The sequence below is a fragment of the Macaca mulatta genome, chromosome 7, assembly GCF_049350105.2.
Source record: "Macaca mulatta isolate MMU2019108-1 chromosome 7, T2T-MMU8v2.0, whole genome shotgun sequence".
Classification (NCBI taxonomy): domain Eukaryota; kingdom Metazoa; phylum Chordata; class Mammalia; order Primates; family Cercopithecidae; genus Macaca; species Macaca mulatta.
The window spans coordinates 5,770,721-5,789,087 of NC_133412.1; the positions used below are offsets into that span (position 1 = coordinate 5,770,721).

General features: G+C 39.7%; 1 long non-coding RNA gene across 1 annotated transcript; it reads right to left on the minus strand.

The window, feature by feature from the left end:
* Positions 1 to 5,495: 5,495 nt before the first annotated feature.
* On the minus strand, positions 5,496 to 18,063 carry LOC114679331 (uncharacterized). The gene is made up of 5 exons (XR_003731129.2): positions 17,562 to 18,063; positions 17,313 to 17,367; positions 9,694 to 9,926; positions 7,214 to 7,375; positions 5,496 to 5,715 (listed from the first exon to the last, which is right to left on the minus strand). It is a non-coding gene; the product is annotated as an uncharacterized LOC114679331 (long non-coding RNA).
* Between the last annotated feature and the right edge of the window lie 304 nt (positions 18,064 to 18,367).

Sequence of the window (18,367 nt, forward strand, 5' to 3'; positions counted from 1 at the left end):
CTGCTGACCTTATAAAATAGAAGATGAGCAATGTGTTCATGGCCGTTAATGGAACTCCTTGGCTTAATCATTTTCCTTAATCACTGAAGGTCGCTATGACTGTGAAATTATTTGTTATCCTCTAATTTGTGTTTGTTGTATTATCTCTGTTTATATTTCTAATATCCATAATGTTTAGTTCTTCTTGTCTTCAAACTTAGATGACAGGTGTTTAATGTATACATGTCCCTAGTTTAATCATGAGAAATCATGAGACAAATCCATATTGTGGGACATCTTACAAATACAAAATATCTGACCTGTACATTTCAAAAGGGTCAAGGTCAAGAAAAGTAAGTGGAGACTATGAGACTTGCAGACTGGAGAAGACCTAATGTGTCAGTTAGACCCTACAACGGTGCCCAGTGATCCTCACCTGCAAGAAATAACTTTGCTTTGTTAAGATGCTTCCTCGTGTCTCATGTGACCAGCACATGTGAACTCAACGTTTTTCCAACTCAGAGCTCTCCTAGACAGTGGCTACTTTGGTGGGAATGGAGTGGACACAGGTCCAACAAGTGCCACAAGAGTGTCTGACAGTGTAAACAAATTTCCTGTGAGAAGGATGCTGCGTCAAAGACTTATGCTTCAGGGTATCCAACAGGATAAATAAGTATCCCATTGAGAGGCACACTGTAAACATCCAGGACCCAGTTTCCTGGAGTCCTGTTGGGCAGGGTGATAACTTATAGTCACTGTCCCTAGAAAGACTTCAAGAGGTTATTAGACATAACAAAAACACATGATGTAGAGGTGATTTTATAAATCATGGCTCAAAGATCCCATGGAGAAAGAAGACAGAAATGGTAAAGTCTTACTTGAAAGTTTGCAGCAGAGTGCAGCTCTCTGAAGACAGAAAATTCTGTTATCTTGAGACTTTTTCCTTAATCTTAGAAATATAAGCAGATATTATTCTAAGTTGCTTTCCAAATCCGATTCTTCATCCAGATCAACTACATATTTATCTCTTTTCCCTCCCTTTTTATCCTTCCCATCCCATGAATGAGGGTCTTGTGAATCTGACTGTAAGCAGGGAATGGAGATGCATGTGCATTGCAGTTTTCATGGAATGCTCTGCTCTGATCACTTGTTACTCATCAGCTCCACTTGCTGATACTTAGAAAATGAAAGAGGCTTTGGTGTTCCCCAAAGAGTGCACTGAATGAACAAGAAACTCACATAGTGTATAATTTAGAATGTTGAGCATATTGGCACTGAGAGTTTCAGGTTCTACTAGGGCTCAATTGAGTGAACAGGAAGCCCTCATCTCAAGTATAGGAGTCATACACCCTTTATTCAGACTAGAGGGCGGAGACAGCATTCGGTTCTTGCCTAAGGACATGGTCAGATGATGGGGTGTTTTCAGTGGCATCTTTCTGAGAATTCTGGTGGCCAATCCAGACTCAGTACAAATCATATTTTCCAGGCTACCATAGTAATGTTTGCAAGCTTAGTACTCAGCACTGTGTCCTCTGTGCCTGGGACATCATGGTAGCAGAGTTTCATGTCTATCACTTTTCCAGTCTTAACCCTGAGCACTCAGAGCTCATCGACCCTCTTGCCACCTAGAGATGAGTCTGCCCTTCTACAATCTACTTCTCTCTCCTTCCTGGCCTGCAACTTGGTGATTTTTTTTTTCCTCAAGAATTTAGTCATGGATGATCTTCACAGTACACATCATAATAGACCAGATGTGTGCATTGAAATGAAGAAGAAAATGGGATTGTACAAGTTACTTACTTTATAGAAACTCCTGTTATAATGAAATAAAAAGAGCAAACCTCCATGACTTATGATCGCCAATTTAAATGAAACTGTCCTTTCCTATGAGGTAAATTGTAAGATTAGAGGCGTAAGAAGGTTTACTGAATTATAAATGCCCCAAATAATAGCACCTGAATTACTGCTACAAACTTCTCAGAACTGAGAAATATGGTCAAGGTCAGCTGTGTCTCTCACTCTAGGTCTCCAGAACCCAGGAGTTTGTTTTCTCGCTGAAGCTATGAATATGGTATGGAGAATGTAGCCCATGATCACGGTCTGAAAACGCAAGAGTCTTGACTTTGCAGATGTCCTTGGGAGCGTAGTATGCAGTGCCATGGCTTAGTATGCTTTGTGGGCATGGCTTCCGGAACATCCCTGGTGCTCCTCTATAAAGTGGTGTGGCCTGTGAACAGGGAGCTGTGTTGAGGAAGAGGGGATAGTCCCCCTGCTGTGGGGATCTTTGTTTAGCCAGCACATTTGCAGTCAGCACTCAGCTTGTGTCCATCTCTTAGATCACAGGAAGGTGGGCTGGGGTATGTTCTACTTGCTATTCATTCCTTTTTTCTATTAGGCTATTTCCACCTCTGCACAACACACTCTGTATCACTAACATGCCTCACCTTCATACATCTGATGTCTAAAGGTTCATTTCCACATCTTTTTGAGCAGGAATTAATCTACAGCTCCATGATTATAAACTTCTCTCATATCTAGTTAACTTTCTTCCATGATAATGTCTACTCTGTGGCTTTTGGGCTTGTCACTTGAAATGGTTTCATTGTGTCCCCACCCAAATCTCACCTGAAATTGTAATAATCCCATGTGTCAAGGGCAGGGCCAGGTAAAGAAAATGGAATCATGGGAACAGTTTTCCCCATACTCTTCTCATGGTAGTAAATAAGTCTCACAAGATTGGATGGTTTTATAAATGGGAGTTCCCCTGCACAAGTTCTCCTGTCTGCCGCTATGTAGGATGTGCCTTTCCTTCTCATTCACCTTCTGCCATGATGGTGAGGCCTCCCCGACCATGTGAAACTGTGAGCCAATTAAACCTCTTTCCTTTATAATATACATTCCCCAGTCTTAGGTATGTCTTTATTAGCATTGTGAGAACAGATTAATGTATCAAAGGACAATATAGATCCATGACGTGTCAAGAGAATGTGTGGTCCCATAAATTCGTGATGGAGTCTGCATGATGAAGAAAACTGAATTATCACAGTGTTTTCTCAAAGGCTTAAGGCATCGTATTCTTGCAAAACTTGCGAAAAAAAGGAATCTGTACTAAGAAAACACGCTTAATGCAGAAATATATATGTTCCCCATCACTGGTGTTTCTCAGTCTTCTCTTCTAATGCCTGGAAGTCATGTCTTCTAAAATGTCTTTATACTGAGATCCTACAAAGACACTGCCAGAAAGTGCCTGCAAACAGGGCCTTCTAACATATGTGAGAAAGGTATCTTTCCTTGGAAAAGTGGTTACGAACACAGGAATTGGTAACTGGATAATGGTGTGATTGGAAGAAGAAAATGGATGAGTGTCCCTGGAGCGTGACGGTGTCTTTCTGAAGCAGGTGCCCTGTGTAGGAATGGGGTATAAGGCAAGCTACTTTGCCATAGTCTCCCTACATCTCCATTCATCCTCTGATCTGTGGCTTTATTGTGGTTTAAATCTGTCTCTGTTATTGTTGTTTTATTTTTTGGTACCTGAATATTACATTTTAAGAATAGCTTTTACCATACTTTTAGTTTTACAGAAAGTAGTAAAATAATAGAGTTTCATATATCCTACAGCTTCCTGAAATGTGAACACCTTATATCACCATAGCATATTTATGAAAACTCAGAAATTGACAGTCGTACAAAACTATTAACTGAAATAGATTTTCCTCATATTTTACCAGGGTTTCCACTAATGTCATTTTTCTGTTCAAGGATCTAATCGAAGATACCACATTACATTTACTGTCAGGCATATTACCGATTGGTTGTTGTGTAACATATTACTACACAGTTTAGACTTTCAAACCCAGCCCTGCATAGTACTTACAGTTTCTCTGGGTCAGATACCTGGCAGAGAGTTCAAGGGAAGGCTCACCTGGGGAAGGATCCCCTTCCAAGCTCCTAGAATTCTTGTAAGGATTCAATTTCTGTCCAGGTCAAGATGACTTCACTGGTGTGTTATTCAAAGCCTTTCAGCATTAATAACAATCAATAAAATCAGACGAGTAGAGAACCTTTCCCAATGCACTGTATGAAGCCAGTGTTCCCTGACACCACAGCTAGACAAAGACATTTCCAGAAAGGAAAATTACAGACTAATATGAAATAGGTAACAAGTATCAAGGAAGTACTATCAAAATTAACTAGTAACATATAAAAAGGATTATACACTAGGAGCAAAACGATCTATCCTTGCAATGTAAGTTTGGTTAAACATACAAAAACAACAGGTGTTATAAACTATAGTAATAGAATTTTGTTAAAAAGACTCATGGTCACCTCTAAAGATGCAGAATAGGTATTTGACAAATTCCAAACCCATTCATGATAAAAGCTCTGGGAAAGTTAGGCATAGAAGAAAACTTGCTAAACCTACAAAGAGCATCCACGGAAAATTCACATAACGCAAGGAAAGACATACAAGCCAACAGAATAGAGTTGAGCACGCCAAAATCCATCTTTATATATAGAGCAAACTTATTTTCAAGGTTGAAAAATTGATTCAAGATGAAAAAATAGTTTCTCAAGAAATGCTGCTGGGAGAAAGGGATATCCACATGGAAGTTTAACTCTTTCTGTACCATATATGTATTTGACTCAAAATAGAATACGTGGCTAACTGTAAGAGCTAAAACTAAAAATCCCACAGAAGAGAACACAGGAATAGATTTTCATGGCCTTATGTGAAACAATGGATTCTAACATGTGACACAAAAGTGCAAGTGACAGAAAAAAAAAATAGATGCATTAAACTTCACGTGGATCAATACCTTTTAAGATGCAAAGTGTACCATCAAGACAACTGAAATAATGGAAGAAGATATTCCCAAGTCATATAACTGCTAGAAGACTATTACCCAGAATATAAGAAACGTTCAGGTGTGCACCACCACACCCGGCTAATTTTTGTATTTTTAGTAGAGATGGGGTTTCATCATGTTAGTTAGGCTGGGCTCAAACTCCTGGCCTCAAGTGATCCACTCACCTCAGCTTCCCAATTTGCTGGGATTATAGGCATGAGCCACCGTGCTCAGCCTCATTCTTCTTTATTATTTTCTAAATTTATATTTCTAAATAATATATTGTTCAGGATTTTTGTCTTCAACATTAGATAAATATGTGAATAAATTAATGTTTAATCTTAGTCAAATGATGAAAAAATATAACAAATCCATATTGTGATACATTCTATGGAACACCTGACAAGTTCTTTTCACTAGGATCAAGGTCAAAAAAATAAGTGAGGACCCAGAAACTGATACAGGTTAGACAGGACCTGATGTGGCAGGTAGGTTCTAAGATGCTTCCCAAGGATCCACACCTCTAGATATGCAAAACTCTATGCTAATACCCTCACTGTGAGGTTAAGACATGCCATAACACATGTATACGCAAACACAAAAGGGGCAAAGTGTATGGAACAATGGTTTGTAAGAGAGACTATATCAAACAGGGAAGGACAGTGATACCTGAGATATACCATGCTGTGACATGAGCTCTACCATTGCCTCAAGACACTGCTTTGGGAGATTTTCCAGGCTGTGGTGTGGCATAGACTTTGGAAGACACTGTGAGTTGAGAAGATGGAACTGAGAGTCGAGTACAGATTGGCTGGATCGCATCTAGAATTTCTTCACATCCAGTGGTAAGAACGGGAGACAGCATGGCTGCCATTGTCATCATTACTCACTGAAATACGGTTCGCAGAAGTACAGGAGCAATGCAGAAACAAAGGCAGAGACACAAAGATAAGTTACTTGAATGAAGCCTTAATATTGCACAAAGACTGACGCCTTTACATGTTGTACAAAACCAAGGCTTAAAAAATAACCATTTGAGATAAAGTAAATGATGTGTCTAAGTCGAATGAACCAAGTGGACTCAAACATACCTTTACTATACAATTTTCATACATGTGCCTGATAAACTCACTATATTATAAAATAATGAAAGTAGAGCTTTCTATTTATAAGAGCAGAACACAATTGTCAGAAAAAGAAGGATTAAAAATATTTTTACCTCTATTTGTTTCCCTATAAAACCTTAAGTTTCTTTTAAATTTGGAAAATAAGCTGTCACTTTCTTCACAACATAAATTCCACTGCCATTCTAGTTTGCATGGAGTACAGGGCTGCTATTTATATGCAGTGAAATTAATTTAAATTAAGTTGCTATTTATATGCAGTGAAATTAAGTTAAGTTAAATTGCCAGGCTGCAATATAATAGATGAGGGGTTGTTATTGTTGTTGTTATATCTGTCACTGAAATTCTGTGTGTACAGTATTGAAGCCAAGAGACCCTGAAAGCCACCCTATTTGGAAAATCAAATGCCCATCTACTGATTTGGAGTACTTGTAAAACACCAGTGTTCACGCTCTCTTGGTTGCTCACATCTCATAAATCTTAGACGAATGTCCCCTATGTCCCCAGAATAATTTTAGAGCACTATGTTATTGCCTTACTTGTACAGTAAACATATGTTATTGAGTTTCAGCAACTCATTCTGTGTGAATGCTTCACTCACAAGAGGATGTGTTGTCAACATAGTCATGTTGGCATTAAGGCACTCCTCACTGCAAGCTCTGAATAAATTCTGGTCTGTTTGTGGGAGTCCTATTAAATACTATCTGAAAATGGGGCTTTTTGAGTCACGTGAGTCACAAGCATCTGTCTTTGAAAAAGTGGTTACTGATGCTAAAACTGGTGACTGAAAAATGTGGAATATGATGAAGAAGATGAAAGAGGACGAGTCTCTGGAACTTGGGGAGAATCTTCCTGAAGCAGGTGTACCTATGTTCGAGTTGGTAAATCGATATGGAAAAATGCTTTGCTATTCTCTCTTTACACGCCCTTTCATCTCCTGAGCTGAAGGTATTCTGTTTGTGCTTTGGAATTCTTTTAATATCACTTTTAATATTTTTTTCAAAACTATTTTTCTTTGAAATAATTTTAAATACACAGAAATATGCATAGAAAGCTTTATATATCCTTGAGTTACATGCAATGATGAGCCCTAAAAAACAGTTGGCACAAAACTGTTTATTGAAATATAGGCTTTTTCCATATTTTACTGGGTTTTTAAGTAATGTCATTTTTTCTGCCCAGGATACCACATTGCATTTTCTGTCAGGTGTATTATTTATTGCTGCAAAATAAATTCTCACATACTAAGTGGCTCTTACTCACAGTTTCTCTGTATCATGAATCCAGATGCAGATGATGGCCAAGGATCAGGTCTCAAGTGAAGGTTCAGTTGGGGAAGGATCCCCTTCCAAATTCATGTGATTGTTGTTAAGAGTGAAGGCCCTGTGCTTGTTGAGATGACTTCACTGGTGAACTATTCCAAACCTGAAAATAATTAATAACAATCGATCACAAACTCTTCATAAAAATGTAAACAACAGTATAAGTAGAGATCACTTCCTGATGTGTACTATTAGTTGGTTTATACTGATATTACAACAAAAGCAAGACATTTTAAGGAAGAAAAATTAAGATCAATAAGTTTTATAAATAAAGTACAAAGGTCTTCAATAAGATGCTAGCAATACAAATCAGCAAATGAAAAAGAATTACACACCATCTCCAAGGGTATTTGTCTCAGGAATGCAAATTTGGTTCAACTTACAAAATAATTAGTGTCATGCCCTCTAAGAATAAAATAAAAAACAAAAGTCATATGATCATCTCAAAAGATGCAGAAAAGGCACCTGATAAATCCAAAATCCATTATTGATAACAATATACAACAAATTAAGCCTATAAGGAAAGTTTCTTTATCTTAAAGGGCATCCATGAAAAACTCAGTATCATCATAATTTAATTTAAAGGCTCAATAATAGTATAAACATGGACATACAGATCAAAGAAATATAGTAGAATTGAGCATCCAAAAATTAATCTTTACCTCTATAGTCAAATGATTTTATAAGGTTGCCAAGCGAATTCAATATGGAAAAATACATTTGAAACAAATGCTGCTAAGACAATTGAATATCCACAAGCAAGTTGAACTTCTCACTCACATCACATACATAATTGGCTCGAAATAATCATATATCCAAATGTAAGATCTAAATAGACCTAACCCAGAGTAGATAATATAGAAATACGTAATTTGGGTCTTAGGTTAAACAATAAGTCCTATAATTTCTAAGATATGATACTTAAAGCCCAACAAAAATAAATAAACAGTAATATATTTAACTTTATAAGAATTGAAATCTTCTGGGATTCAAAGTACATCATTAAAAGTAAAAAGATAATGCAAAGAATAGAAGAAAATCTTCACAATCACCTAGAAGGACTAACTGATTTTCAACAAAGCAGACAAAAACATACACTGAGGAATGAACATCCCATTCAATAAAAGGTGCTAGGAAAATAAGATAGACACATGTAGAATAATGAAATTGGATCCTTATCTGTCACCATATAAAAAAAGTAACTCAAGATGGATTAAAGACCTAAATGTGAGACATGAAACCATAAAGATTCTAGAAGAAAAACTAGGAAAAAATCTTCTGGACATTGGTCTAGACAAAGAATATTTGACTAAGACCCCGAAAGCAACTATAACATAAACAAAAACAAATAAATGAAACTTAGCTAAACTGAAAACCACAGCAAAAGAAATAATCGACAGAGTAAAGAAACATCCTATAGAATGGGAGAAAATATTTGGAAACTGTCCATCCAACAAAGGACTAACCCAGAATCTACAAGAAACACAAACGTATCAGCAAGAAAAAAATAAATAATCCTATTAAAAAGTGGGGGGATGACATGAACAGGCAAAAGATATACAAATGGCCAGCAAACATATGAAAAAAAAAATGCTCAACATCACTAGTCATCAGGGAATGCAAATTAAAACCATAATGCGATACCAACCTTAGCCTAGTCAGAAGGACCATTATGAAAAAGTCAATAAATGATTGATATTGGTGTGGATGAGGTGAAAAGGGAATGCTTATACACCCTTGGCAGGAATGTAAATTCGTACAACCTGTATGGTAAACAGCATGGAGATTTCCCAATGAGCTTTTAAAAGCAGAGCTACCATTCAATCTAGCCATCCCACCACTGGGTACGGGCCCAAATGAAAAGAAGTCATTCTATCAGGCGCCACCTCCAGTCTTCCTGGACCCAGCAATTCAGGGGTTTCAGGTTCGGGACAAGTGCAGGGTTCTCCATAAAGGCAGCGTTGTTGGTGGACCCGACCCCTTGCAGCCCCACACGGAGGGAGTGGAGGGGCGCGTTCTGCAGCCTGCTGCACAGGATAAAAGGTAGATTCCACCTGGTGAGTGGAAGGTGCATGTGGCAGCTCTGCTGGGGCTGCGGGAGTACAGGAGAGAGTGGCTGGCTGCCTGGTGCACAAGTGTCTGCGGAGCACAGGCTCAGAAGGCCGGGGCAGAGAGGCACAGGTGCTGGTCGCAGAAACTTTGGTTCAGGGGCTCAACACGCCCGACAGGGATATGGCCCATCACCTGACCTTTAGGAGCACTTTGTGCTCCTCACTCGGCTTCCTGTTACAAATCGTGGCAACATATTTCAGAGGACTTGGGGGAAATTCGCCCTCTTGGCACCATCAGGTCCGTTCTCGGTGCATTCTGCCGGGGAGGGGAGGAAGTCCCCAAGGATGGTGTGAAGGAGGGGTGTCCTACCTTGGGCTTGGCAGATGGGTGAGCTCCACTTCCCAGCGCCAAAGCCCTTATTGCATCTGCTGCAGACTCCGTCAGCCTGGGCACGGTGATCCAAGAGTTCACCCACGTCAGAAATTCTTTCGGTGTTGCTGCCCAGTGAAAGACCACAGCCTGCCTTCTTCCTGGGCCTGAGTGAAGTGACACGGCCACTGCCAGGGCGGGGGTCCAGGGAAGCCTGTCTCTGTCACTGTGCTCTGCACCAAATAGGGAGAAATGTTTGTAAGGAGTTGACAACTCCCGAGAAAGCATTTCAGTGGTTACTGGAGGACCTGCACTCTGGAAATGCAGAGAACCCAGGACTGTTGCCAGGATTAACTGGGTGACTAACAAGAGAGGGCAGACAGAGCCTGGCTCATTTCGGTACTCTGCACGGGTTAGTTGCCACCATCAGCTGTGATGGGCACATGTGGTGACTGCCTCAGCAGATGGCAGTGGTCCTCAGGAGTCTGGAGACTGGGAGGTCCCAGATCAAGGCACCAGCAGGTTTAGCGTCTGGTGACAGCCCACTTCCTGGCTCATGGTCAGCGGGTTTCCCTTGCGCTGGCATCCCTCTCACTCCTAGGCTAGGTTCCTTCTGCAACCAATCATTAGCTGCCAACCCCTAAAGGCCGGACAATAGATTTGCAAATTACAACCTGGCACATCCAGGGTAGTAGGAGGAGAAAGAGCAACTTTTTGTCTTGGCAGCCAAGCTTCACCGTTGGGTGGCACCAATGTGCATTTCAGGTTTTTATGGTTCCTTGTGTGAGGTTATTGTAGCTGACTCCCAGGGTATCCTAATCTAAGAAGCAGTGAGTAAGCAGGGAGTTAGAAGCAGTGAGTATGAACTTTGCTAACTGGAAGGACTGGCTGTCCCCTCCCCTTACCTCCCAGTCTCTCTCCCTTGGATTGCCATGTACAAGATAGCGCCACCTAAAATAACTGAAGGCACTTCAGTTCTGTGTTGCTTTTCCCTGCAAAACAGGGGTAAGATCTTAAAAAGATCCATGAAGCTTGTCTTTGTGGCATGGATCGAGGTACATATCCTTCCTTGAGGTGTGTTAGTTTCATCCTGTAGTACTCAGAGTTGTCTCCATAGTGCCAGGGAGGGAGGAAGTGCCAACCCCCTGTGCTCAGCCAGGATTGCCCTGGCCTGGCCACACCTTCTCACGCTTCCACAGACCTAAGAGGGACTAAGAGCTAGGATCAAAATGTTCCTGTCACAGACGCCCTGCTTCCTGAAAGGAGATCCAGAGGAAAAAAGAAAAGGTGTTGGGAGCTTTTTTTTTTCCCCCAGGCCACATCCTTTGGGGGTTGGGGTGGGGCAAAATAAACATATGGTCAAGAAGATAGTCTATGCTGAAAATGACATATAGCGTAACCACCCAATGGGTTAACCATGCCTGCTGCCTAGAAAGAGGTGATGTATCAAGACAGGAGAATTGCAATAGAGAAAGGGTAATTCACGGAGAGCCAGCTGTGCAGGAGACTGGAGGAGTTTTATTATTACTCAAATCAGTCTCCCAGGACATTCAGGGATCAGTGTTTCTAAGGATAATGTGGTGGGTGGGGGAAGGTCAGTGAGTTGGGAGCTCTGACTGCTCAGATCAGAGATGGAATCACAGGGAGTCCAAGCTGTCCTCTTATGCTAAGTCAGTTCCTGGGTGGGGGCCACAAGATCCGATCAGGCAGTTTATCCACCAGGGTGGTGCCAGCTGATCCATCCAGTGCAGGGTCTGCAAAATATCTCAAGCACTGATCCTTGGAGCAGTTTAGGGACCGTCAGAATCTTGTAGCCTCCAGCTGCTGACTCCTAAACCATAATTTCTAATCATGTGGCTAATTTGTTAGTCCTACAAAGGCAGTCTAGTCCCCAGGCAAGAAAGAGGTTTGAGAAAGGGCTGTTATTGTCTTTGTTTTAAACTATGAAGTAAGTTTCTCCCAAAGTTAGTTTAGCTTATGCCCAGGAAGGAACAAGGGCTGCTTAAAAGGTTAGAAGCAAGACAGAGTCGGTTAGATCTCTTTCACGGTCTCAGCCATAATTTTGCAAAGGCAGTTTCAGCCAGGTGCAGAGGCTCACATCTGTTAATTCCAGTACTTTGGGAGGCAGAGGCAGGTGGCTCACTTGAGGCCAGGAGTTCCAGAGCAGCCTGGCCAACAAGGCAAAACCCCATCTCTACTAAAAATACAAAAATTAGCCAAGTGTGTCACACCTGCAGTCCCAGCTTCTCCAGCAACTGAGGCACAAGGATTCCTTGAAACCGGGAGGCAGAGGTTGCAGTGAGATGAGATTGGGCCACTGCACTTCAGCCTGTAGGACAAAGCGAGTCTCTCTCTCTCTCTCTCTCTCTCTCTCTCTCTCTCTCTCACACACACACACACACACACACACACAAACACACAGACACAGTCATTCTATCAAAAAAACACTTGCACTTATAGGTTTATCACAGCACAATTCACAATTGCAAAAATATGAAATCAATCTAAGTGCTCATCAACCAATTAGTGGATAAAGAAAATGTGCTCTGTGTGTGTGTGTGTGTGTGTGTGTGTGTGTATGTATGTATGCATATTACAGAATACTACTCAACCATAGAAAAGAACAAAATAATATTTTTCAAAGCAATTTGGCCATTATCATAAGTGAAGTAACTCAGGAACAGAAAACCAAATGCTGCATGTTCTCACTTATAAGTCTGGGGTAAGCAATGGATTTGCAGGAGCATGCAGAGGGGGATCACGGACATTAAAGATTCAGAAAGGAGGAGGGTTGGAGGCGAGTGAGGGATAAAAAAATACCTATGAGGTAAAATATACACTATTCGGGTGATAGGTACACTAAAAGCTCCAGACTTCACCACCATACAATTCATGCATGTAACCAAAAACTACATGTAATCCCAAACCTATTGAAATTTTTAAAAAATTATTTCAAAAAGAAAAAGCAGTGGTGTATGATTCTCCCAGTATTCAGTGTATGTTGTATATAGTTACTTTTTTTATACACACAACATGAAAAGGGAGAAAAAGAATAATTTTACAGAAGAGATTTTTAGAACTAAAAGATTTTTATCCAGGTGATCAAATTAACATCAACAGTGATAAAGCCTATTGACAGCTTGTGCCCTGGATATTATGTGATAGGAATGATACTTTTCATCTGTATTCTTCCTGCCTTAAACCCAGAAGTCCAGTCTCATCATGAGAGAAACATCAGAGAAATCCCAAATTAGAAATGTCAATGGCGTCAAAAACAAGGAAACTCTGAGAACCAATCACATTCAGTGAAGCCTATAAAGCTATAATATCTAAATGTGATGACATATCCTGGAAGAGATCCTAAAACATAAACTTAACATTGAGCAAAAACTAAAAAATCAGAATAAAGTTTATATAGTACTCAATGATAATACATGATATTGGTTGGTTAATTTTGACAAATGTTCCACACTATGAGATTAATAATAAAGGACACTGTGCATGGAGTATATGGAAACTCTCTACTAGATCTGCAACTATTCTGTAAATCTAAAACCATAAGACCATTTTGTTTTGTTTTGTTTTGTTTGTGACAGAGTCTGCCTCTGTTGCCCAGGCTGGAGTGCAGTGGCGTGATCTTGGCTTACTGCAACCTTTCACCTCCTGGAGTCAAGCACTTCTCCTGTCTCAGCCTCCCAAGTAGCTGGGATTACAACCGTCCACCACCATGCATGGCTAATTTTTTTGTATTTTTACTAGAGACAGGGTTTTGCCATATTTGTCAGGTTCGTCTCGAACTCCTGACCTCAGGCAGATCTGCCCGCCTCAGTCTCCTAAAGTGCTGGGATTACAGGCGTTAACCACCATGCCCAGCCTTGTAAAACCATCCTTTAAAACTCTTTTTTTGTAATGTCACTCCCAAGCTTAAAAAAAAAAAAAATCATTAGCAATATTGTTGATACCTCCTTTGTGCATCTCCTTAATTTCTCAGTTTTCCTTAAGTACTGAACTTAACTATATTGTGAATTGTCATTCCATACTTTAAAAATAGTTTTTCCTCTTTGAGTATTTCTGAATACTATATTCTTTAGGTCTTTTTTGTCTTCAGATTTAATTGAAGGTGTTTAATTCATTGATACTCCTAGTTTAATCATGAGAAAACTAACTAAAACCATAACGTGGGACATCCTATTAAATACCTGATGGGTCCTTTTCAAAAGGGTCAAGGTCATGAAAAAGAAGTGAAGGCCAGGAAACTGTTTCATATAGGAGAATACCTGAAGTGTCAAGTAGACTCTAAGTTGGTGCCCACTTATCCCCACCTTTTCATATACACAACCTTCTACTGTAATCCCATCCAAGTGAGTCTAAGCAGGAATTGTGAATTGCTTTGAAACAGCAGAATAGTGCAAAGGTATAGAAGTGTGACTTGGATTCTTATATATGATTATGATTTTGGTCTTGCTAGAAATGTCTCTCTCGACGGATTTTATGAAGCCATGTGACAGAACCCTCCTTGGAAAGGCACTTTATTTAGCCAATGGCCAACAGCCAGGAAGGTAAGAGGCCTTCTGTACAATAGACTATTCTATAGCTGCAAATATTATATTTAAAAGTAACCATGCTGCCCAAAGAAGTTTACAGATTAAATGCCATTCCTACCAAACTACTAATGACATTCTTCACAGAACTAGAAAAAAAACTGTGTTAAAATTCATATGGAAACAAAAAAGAGCCCCAATAGCCAAGGCAATCCTAAACAAAAAGAACAAAGCTGGAGGCATCATGTTACCTGACTTCAAACTATACTGCAGGGATAAAGTAACCAAACAGCATGGTACTAGTACAACAGCAGGCACATAGACCAGTTGAACAGAATAGAGGGCCTAGAAATAAGGCCACACACCTATGACCATCTGATCTTTGACAAAGCTGACAAAAACAAACAATGGGGAAAAGACTCTCTATTCAATAAATGGTGCTGAGAGAACTGGCTAGCCATATGCAGAAGATTGAAACTGGACCCCTTCCTTACACCATATACAAAAATTAACTCAAGATGGATTAAAGACAAATGTAAAACCCTAAATTATAAAAACCCTGGAAGACAACCTAGGCAATACCATCCTGAATATAGGAATGGGCAAAGATTTCATAACAAAAACTCTGAAAGCAATCACAACAAAAGCAAGAATTGGCAAATGGGATCTGATTAAACTTAAGAGCGCTGCACAGCAAAAGAAAATATCATTAGAGTGAACAAACTACAGAATGGGAGAAAATATTTGCAAACTATGCATCTGATGAAAGTATAATATCCAGCATCTATAAAAAACTTAAACAAATTTTATAAGAGAAAAACAAACAACCCAATTAAAAAGTAGGCAAAGGATAAGAAGAGACAATTTTCAAAACAGGACATACATGCAGCCAACAAGCATATGAATAAAAGCTCAGTATCACTAAGAAATGCAAATCAAAACCACAATGAGACACCATCACACACCAGTCAGAATGGCTATTATTAAAAAGTCAAAATAACAGATGCTGGAGAGGTTGCAGATAAAAAGGATCACTTACACACCACTGGTAGGAGTGTAAGTTCATTCAACCATTGTGGAAAGCAATATGTCAATTCCTCAAAGAGCTAAAATCAGAACTACCATTCAACTCAGCAATCCCATTACAGGGTATACACCCAGAGGAATATAAACCATGCTTCCAAAAAGACACATCCACATGAATGTTCACTGGAGCATTACTTACAAGAAAAAAGACATGGAATCAACTTTAATGCCCATCAATGACATGCTGGATAAAGAAAATGTGGCACATATACATCATGGAATACTATGTAACCGAGAAAAAAAGAATGAGATCATGTCTTTTACAGGAACATGAATGGAGCTAGAAGTTATTACCTTAGCAAACTAACACAGGAGTAGAATACCAAATTATCACATATTCTCACTTTTGGGTGGGAGCTAAATGATGAGAACTCATGAACACAAAGAAAGGAACAAATGACACTGGGGCCTACTTGTAGGTGAAGGGTAGGAGGAGGGAGAGGAGCAGAAAAAATAAATATTGGATAGTAGGCTTAGTACCTGGGTGATAAAATGATCTATAAAATAAACCTCCGTTACACAAGTTTACCTATATAACAAAACTATACATGTATCCACAAACCTAAATTTAAATATATAAAGTTAAAAAAATCAAAATTATATAAAAACTATGAAAAAATAAAATAATACTAAAAAATATAAAACAATACGAAACTAAGCTACTTTTCTAATAAAGTTATATTGCTTCACAGTTACTGTATCTTGTAATAACAAATAATCCTAATTCCTTTCTCCTGTCCTTTGCATTATTGCTGATACTCACTTCATACATATGTGTATATATATACACACACACATACAGACATGCACATGTGCATATATCTGTACACATATATACTTCTATATGAGATATATACATAAGCATATATTATTTAATAATTTTTTTCTATTATTTTCAAGAAATTTTCTTTTATAACAAACTAAGAATATAAAAATGTTAAACCAATAAAAATAAAAATTATATATAACTGATATTTTTAGAAATGCAAGAGAGAAAAATATAAAATGCTCAATGAGAACTACAAAAGGCAGAAAATGAATGGAAGATAAAAATAGGAAGAAGGAACAAGGGCAACAAATAGAAAACATTCAGAAATATGATAAATATTAATCTGACTGTGTCAGTTACCACTTTGAATGTCAATGGTCTAACTGCACCAAGTAAAAACACAGATTGACAAAGGGAATCAAAAAACAAGACACAACTGTGTTATTTATAAGCCCAACCTAAATACAAAGACAAATAAAAGTCAATGAATGGAACAAAACGTACGATGCTAACTCTAATCAAGGTAAACAAGAGGAGCTATATGAATTACAGGTGGAGCAGACTTCAAAGCAAGAAAAGTTATCAGGAATAAAGAAGGGCATTACACAGAGATGAAGAGCCACTCTTCCAATAAGATGTCATAATTCTTAAAACCTATGAGCCTGACAACAGAGTGTAAACTATGAGGCAGAAATCAACAGAACCACAAGGAAAAAGATGAATTCAGTATTATGATTGGAAACATTAACACCCTATATCAGATACAGGCAGATCTAGCAGGCAGTAATTTAGGGGGGAAAAGCTGAACTCAACAGCACCAACAAGCAACTGGGCATTACTGACACCTACAGTCTCCTTCCCTCAACTACTGCAGATGACACATTCTTCTTAAGCTCACATGGAATATTCAGCAAAATGTGCCACATTCTGGGACACAAAATACCCTAACAATTTTTAAAAAGTAAATCATACAATGTCAGCTCTAAGACCACAGTGGAATTAAAATAGAAATCAAAGGATAACTGGAATGATAACTGGAATATCCCCAAATGCATTGAGATTAAACAACACACTTCCATATAATATATGGAGCAAAGAAGATATCTCCAGAGAAATCTTTTTTTAAAATTAACTAAATGAAAAATAAAAACACAATTTATCAAAATTTGTAGAATGAAAGGAAACCAGAACATACAGGCAAATAAATACCATTGAACACATACATAGGAAACGATGAAAAGACCAAAAATCTGTCATCTGTGTTTCCACCTTTGGAACCTAGAAAAAGAAGAATACATTAAATCTAAAGTCAGTAAAACAAAAGTTATAACGTTGTTCACACAGTAAAACAAAGGAAAAGTTAAAGCAACTGAATTTTTCAAACACATATTCAAACCCATAGTTCTCAGAACACAGAAGCATCCAAAATTAACAGGGCACACAAAGCACCCCAAACACCGTTCCTTGCTTACCTGCATGCAGCCACGACCCTCTCAGAAACGGGGACCCCGCGCTTCAGAAATGCTCAGTCTCGGGCTACTGAGGCCGGGCAGTACCGTTTGCTCCGAAGTCATGCCGTACATTTTAGAAAAGCGAAATAACAGGTGTTTAGTGGTCTCGCCATGAAGTATTAGTTAGCTGGTGATTTGATGCACCTGTGAATTAGCTTGACTGACTCTTCCCCAATGAATACAAGAATCAAAATATCACCCTGTTATCCATAAATATACGCAATATGTCAACTAAAACTAAATGCTTCCGTAAATTCTTTATCTATGAATAATTCACAAATAGGAAACGTAAAAGTAATAACTGTTACGTCCATAATATAAAAGGGCATATGTGACAAAATGAAAGCAGTTTAAATGTACCTTACGGTCTGGGAAACCGGAGAAATCCTGAGGTTTAAAGAAGGGACGACGACACAGGCAGGCAGCGCCGCAGGAACAAGCGCGCCTTCCGGGAGAAGCGACCCTGAAAGCTCAGCGCGGACCGCGCAGACAGCCCCTTAGTTCCCCTGTAGATCTCACCGCCCTCTCTCCCCCATCAGCCTCGCCCTCCGATCGCCGCCCTCCACCCTCCTCCCTCACGCCCCGTCAGCCTCGCCTCCCCGCGCGGCCCTCACGCCCCGTCAGCCTCGCCCTCCCCCCGCGGCCCTCACGCCCCGTCAACCTCGCCTCCCCCCGCGGCCCTCACGCCCCGTCAGCCTCGCCCTCCCCCCGCGGCCCTCACGCCCCGTCAGCCTCGCCCTCCCCCCGCGGCCCTCACGCCCCGTCAG